This window comes from Acinonyx jubatus, chromosome A3, assembly GCF_027475565.1.
Source record: "Acinonyx jubatus isolate Ajub_Pintada_27869175 chromosome A3, VMU_Ajub_asm_v1.0, whole genome shotgun sequence".
Classification (NCBI taxonomy): domain Eukaryota; kingdom Metazoa; phylum Chordata; class Mammalia; order Carnivora; family Felidae; genus Acinonyx; species Acinonyx jubatus.
In genome coordinates this window covers 25,623,566-25,630,310 of record NC_069388.1, presented here as the reverse complement: position 1 = coordinate 25,630,310, position 6,745 = coordinate 25,623,566, and positions in this window count along the sequence as shown.

The window sequence follows — 6,745 nt, the reverse complement described above, 5'->3', positions numbered from 1 at the left end:
AATATCCATTAGTGATAGTGAAAGTGGTCCTACAAAACAACCCTCCTCTCTCTTGTCTCTCTCACACCAGCCACGAAGGTTTTCAAAGGTCAGTGCAAGTTAATTTCTTTTCTTTTCTTTTTTTTAAATGTTTTAATTTATTTTTGAAGGAGAGAGAGACAGAGCATGAGCCGAGGAGGAGCAGAGAGAGAGGGAGACATAGAATCCGAAGCAGGCTCCGGGCTCTGAGCTGTCAGCACAGAGCCCGACGCGGGGCTCGAACTCACGAGCCGTGAGATCATGACCTGAGCCAAAGTCGGACACTCAACCGACCGAGCCACCCAAGCGCCCCTATTTACTTTTCTTTATATTTTGTATTTTCTTTGTTATTTTGCATTATATTACATTATTGTAATCATTTTTATATGAATATTTTGGGGCTGTGGAACGAATCCTCTGAGTTTCCATTATTTCCTATGGGGAAATTCACTTCGACATACAAGTGTTTTGGATTAGAAGCATGTTTCCAGAATGAATTATGTTTGCAAACCAAGGTTCTACTGTACATCCAAATGATAGGATCAAGTGTTCTGAACATTGTGTATACATGAGAATCACCCAGGGAGCCTATTAAAAATGCAGATGCCCCAACCGTGCCCCCATCCCATGCTAATCTCACAAGTCTGGAATGGGGCGAAGCAAAGGCCCTGGGGGATTCTGATGCACACCAAGGGACCTGAGGAGCTTCTGAAAACATTGATGCCAGGCCCCTCTGCTGCCAGAGATCCTGACTCAAGGGCCAGGGACCTGACATTGGTGTTTTCAAACATTCTTCAGGTGATTCTGTGGTGCAGCCAGAGTTAAGAACCACTGCCTAGATCCTCGTTTTCTAGATTACTCCAGCTGACCCAAGTCAGAGGACCTGGATCATCTTGTGGGAGGTGGATGTTCAGGGTCAAGGCCACCCAACTTCTGTCACCAGCACTCTTGGCAACACTGAACACTTACTATGGGCTGTGCTGGACACGTCCCCTGCCCTTGAGGCCTTCACTCCCACTCGGGCTGGGAGACAGCTAGGAGGAGGGCCAGACCAGAAGGCAGGACACGATGCCCCTGTCACTCTTTTGAGTAACACCTGGCTGTGACTCCGTTCAGGACCAAGTCCTAAGGCTGGCCTGCTAGGATCTGGTCCTTTACTATCTTATGTTAACCCTGGGTCTCTGTCACATCTGTCACCTCCCTGCAAAGGCAACACCGTTCCCTCAGCAGTACCATCACCCCACCTTTCCTGCTTGCCCAGATCCTGCTGGTACCTCTCCCCAGTCTGAGTCAGACATGCCCCTCTGGGGCTCCTGGGTATGCCCTGCACTCTTCCTCCAGTGGGCATCTGTGACACTGCCCTGGAGGCACTGTCCCTAAGAACAAAGCTGGGCATCCCAAGTATTGAGCCCAGGCAGGGAGTGGTCTGGGGGAGCAGAGGGTAAGCAGGGACCAGATGTAGTTTCAGGTTACTGTGGCCAGGTTCAAAAGACTCCCAAAAGGACACAGAGCCTCAGGCAGGGCAGAGAGGAGACTATTCTGTACCAACTCAAGGACTAGAAGATTGCCACAAGAATGGAAATCTATAAATTGACAGTCTAGGAATTACCGTTTACTTTATCACTTGGTTAAACTCCAGACTCTACCATATACCAGCTGTGGGTCTTTGGGCAAGCTATTTAATCTCTCTGAACCTCAGTTTCCTCATCTGTACAATAGAGATCATTATAGTTCTAAGTCAGGGTTACTCAAAAGCAGTGGAACAAGCCAATGTATATAAAGCACTTTAGGTAGTGCCTGGCATAAAGAATCATTCAGTAAATGTTGGCAATTATTATTGTTATTATTACTCATGGAACACTCATACTGAAAAGGCCTTTAGAGATCATCTAAATTAACTCCTGCATTTTATAGCTGGAACTGAGGCAGGAAAGAGGAAGGTCTCACTGGCGCTCTGTCCAGCCCTCATAAACCCAGTCGACAGGGTCCCCTTCTAGGCCACTGGGGAGAGCAGGTGAGGGGCTGCTGGGAATCAGCTGATGTGCTGGCAGGATCCCAGCCTGGAGTTCCCAGTGACTTAGAGCCTGACAGAGTCCCAACATCTTGGCTCTGTTTCCGGCGAAATCGTTCAGCATATTTTAGGATCAGCAAAAACCCACAATGCCTTTGGCTGAGCACTTTTCCTCTTCTTGTTGAAGCCCAGGGGTATTTTCTAGGAAATTGAGTCCATCTGTTTCTGATTCATTTGTACTTAACTCATCACCAAGCTGTTTTGTAAGAGCCCTTTGATGTGAAAGCCGCCTTATTCTATAAGCCTCTGTAAGCCTTTATTTAGTCAACAGTAGGTAAATGGTCTCTCGAAGAGGCCAGAGGCAGCTTCTTGATCTTCCTCAACACACTGGGCCATGAGAAGGGAACGTGTGGCCCTGGCACTCCCCCTCTTTCAGCCTGTCAGGGCAAAGCGACAGCTCCTGACTCTGGACCAGCCTGCAGTGAGGCCTCCACAACCACTCACCCCCTCTCCTCCCCGGCCGGTGCTCCTCCTTGTCCACCATGCACAGCCTGTCCAGACAGATTTACCATTTCCGGTGTGTTGCCTGAGTTTCTTCAACTTGATTTCAAGTTCCTTGATGATGAGAAGCTAGATATCCTAATTCACTCTGCACCCCCACCCCCACCCCTCCTGCCACGCCAGCACCATGCCTCGTACACAGTTACAGGGACTATTACTTCCAAACCAAAAACCTATGGAAAAGATCTCACAAGCTTAAGGGTTCCCAAAGGGACAAGGGGGCAGAATTTTGAAACTGGGGCTGCCATATACCCAGCAAACAGCTCAAAAAACCATTGATTGAAGGGAACATATAAGAGTATAACAGGGGGTGCCTGGGTGGCTCAGTCAGTTAAGCATCTGACTTTGGCTCAGGTCATGATCTCATGGTTTGTGGGTTCAGGCCCCACGTCGGGCTCTGTGCTTACAGAGGCTGCTTCAGACTCTGGGTCTCCCTCTCTCTCCCTGCCCGTCCCCTGTGTGTATGCCCTCTCGCTCTCTCTCTCTCAAAAACAAATAAACTTAAAAAAAAAAAAAGTATAACGGGAAGAATCTGTCTTCCCTTCTGATATCCAGACAAAGCACTCCACAAGTCTCAAACCTGCCCTGTTTCGTACAGCAGGATGAAAAAAAAAAAATTGAAGAACAACCTAATCCACTAGATGAAACTCTTTACTAAATTCAAGGGTGAGTTCATCATGAAGTGCTCCTGGGGGAAGCCAACGCGTTTTAAGGGACGTCTCTAAATTTCAAGGCTCCTCAACCCATGCTTCAGAGGCATCTCTGTCAGAGGTAGAATCTTAGCAGGGTCCCCCTTGGCCTGGTCATATTCTGTGTTTATTAAAGATGTGTTCAGGGGTCTCTCAAAGGCAGGGGATGGTGTATGTAATATAGGGGTTCTCAGATTGGAGCGTATACCACAATCACCCTCAGAGGCTTGGTTAAAACACAGGTGACTGGGTCCCACCCCAGAGTTCCTGACTCAGTAGGTCTAGAGCGGGGGCAGAAGAATTTGTATTTCTAGCAAGTTTCCAGGGAATGCTGATGCTATTGGTCTAGGGACCACACTTTGAGAACCACAGGTCTAACCATTCCTTCAGTCCTGGGGTGAAACTTTTAGGGAAGGGGTGCAGTTACCCAGTACCAATGATTTTATTTCCCTTTTTCTCTTTACCAACAACCCAAAGATGGGTGACAGCAGTGACAATGCACCAACCCCTCTGGAGCAGGACCTGGGCTTTGCACCAGGCAGAGGCCACCTCAGTCGGTCCTTACAACCACACTGTATATAAGGCAGCCACTCAATTCTACAGATGAACCCAAAAGTGCACAGCGGTGAGGCGAACCTCTTCAAAGTCACATGCAGCTTAGCATCTGAGCTGGTGCACATCAGGTGGCCAACGTATTCTCATGGAACAAGCGTATCCAGGAACACAGCTGGTAAGAGGCAAATTTGAACCCAAGTCTGATTCCAAAGCTCAAACTCATTCTACCACATCAGCGGGAAGCATTAAAAGTCATGCAAGTTCTGGGAGGTGAGGACTAAGGACTAAAGCTTCTTTGTCGGTTTTTTTTTGTTTGTTTGTTTACTTATTTATTTTGAGACTGTGTGTGCATGCGCGCATGGGCTCAAGGGAGGAGCAGAGACAGAGACAGAGAGGGAGAGAGAGAGAATCCCAAGGAGGCCTACAAGAAACCTGACTTGGGGCTTGAGCCCATGAACCTCGAGATCATGACCGGAGCCGAAATCAAGTCAGAGGCTTAATGGACTGAGCCACCCAGGCGCCCCTCTCTTCCTCTACTCCTTTTTCTCTTTTTCTCTTTCCCTCCCTTCCTTCTTTCCTTCTTGATTTTATAAGAGTAGAGATACCTGAAAGTTTTTCTGAATTAAATATACCGTCAAGATGCTCAGGGCTGGATCTAGGGGCACAAGAATGAAAAGACACAGTACAGAGCTGGCTCCAGAGGGGCTGTGGGAGAGAAGTGGGGCCACCAGCTAGAAGAATGGACTCCCAGGTTATGGGCCCACATCAGCCACATCATGGCCTTTTTAGGGACAGGGCAGAAATGTTAGGGACAGAAATAATTCAGGTCGTTGGTGTGGAGGAAGTTCAACTGTTTTGGTTGAAAAAGTTTTTACAAAAATAATAGCTGTTCTTAGCAATCTGAGGGGCAGGGAAGGAGGTTGTTTTCACTTTTCATCATTTTCAGTTCTGTTTGAACTTTTGATTGTGCACCTTTCATGTATTATCTCTATAAATGAATCATATGCTTATATTGAAAAATTTAGAAACTACAGATAAGCAAAAGAAAAAATTAAAATTAATTAAAATTATTTTTAAATTAAAAATTACATTTCTATGTAAACATTTTTTACAAGAGTGGGTTCGCTTTGACCTGTTTTGATAACCTGATTTTTTTTTTTTTTTTTGCCTATACACCATGACCATGATCCCTTTCACACACTGTCTTCTTCAGTATCAGCTTCAGAGGCTGCATGCTATCCCATTCTACACCTATATGTAATGTATACAACAAATCTCCGATTACCTAATACTAGATTGCTCTCAATTAGTTGCTATTACAAATGTTTATTTTTAGACTACTACCTTTAAGTCATCATTGGATCACTCATGATTCAAAAAGAGCCCAATATGGATCAAAAAATGGTTTAGGGTGCCTGGGGTAGCTCAGTCAGTTGAATGTCCAACTCTTGATTTTGGCTCGGGTCATGATCTCAGGGTCTTGGGATCAAGTCCTGTGTCTGGGCTCCACGCTGAGTGTGGACCTGCTTGAGATTCTCTCTCTCTCTCTCTCTCTCTCTCTCTCTCTGCCCGTCTCCCCTGCTTGCACACTCTCTCTCGAATTTTTTTTTTAAATGATGTTTTAAGATTCTTCCTGTCTTAGCACAGAATAAGAAATAAAATATTCTTGGAGATGTTTCAGTGGGGATTAGATTGTATAATACTTCCTAGTTTATGTAATTCTGTTAATACCTTTCCAATTTTATAGAATTTTATGGAATGTGGATTATCTCTCAATAAAAAACAAACAAAAACCCTTTCTATTTGGGAGTTGGATGACCAAGGCCCCAAATATTGCCCAGTGACCCCATGTAAGCATAACCCTTGGTGTGTCCTTTTTCTCCGACCTGATGTAACAACTCCCAACTCTGAGGGTGTCCTGGGCTTCAGAAGATGAGGGATGTGAAAGAATGAATGCTGAAAAAACTATATTACTGTTCTTTATTCATAATCACCAATGCAGGGAACAACCCATTCCATTGGTTAGCAGTAAATAGATAAAAACCAAACAAAACACCTGAGGTGTATCCATACCATGGAATGTAAGCCAGGCATTAAAAGGAATAAACTACTGATGTGTCAATAACATAGATGAATCTGAAAAACATGCTAAGTGGAAGAAACTGGGCACAAAAGGGTGCATATTGAATGACTGACTTACATTCTGGAAAAGGTGAAACTATAGGGACAGCAATCAGGTCAGTGGTTGCCAGAACTGGGGGTAAGAGGAGAGGATTGCCTATAAAGAATAGGAGGGAACTTTCTGGGGTGATGGAAATATTCTGTATCTTGATTGTGGTAATAGTTACATGACTACATACACCTACTCATTGAGCTGGGTGCACCTCAGTGGCTCAGCCAGTTGAGCATCCTACTTCGGCTCAGGTCATGATCTCATGGTTTGTGAGTTCGAGTCCCACATCAGGTTCACTGTTGTCAGTGTAGAGCCTGCTTCAAATCATCTGTCCTCTTCTCTCTCTGCCCCTCCCTTGCTTGTGCTCTCTCTCTCTCTCAAAAGTAAATTTAAAAAACATGAAAAAAAACTCATTAAGCTGTATACTTAAAAAAAGTGAATTGTATTGCACATGAGTTATGCCTTAACAAATCTGACTTCCCTCAAAAAAACCAAAAAACTATAGTGCCATCCAAATACAGGGTATCATCCATCAGACATTATCTGTAATGCTTTTCACAGTTCTGAAATATCTTTGTGAAATATAACAAATGTAAAAAAAATACAATCCAGAAAAGACCAAATATGTTTCAGGAAGATATGTGTTGTTCGGCTATCTGCCTTTTCGAAAGGTCATTTTGACACCCCAGCAAATGCTCGTGTGTGAGGCAGCTGGTCCCACAGTGGAGCAGCTGACCA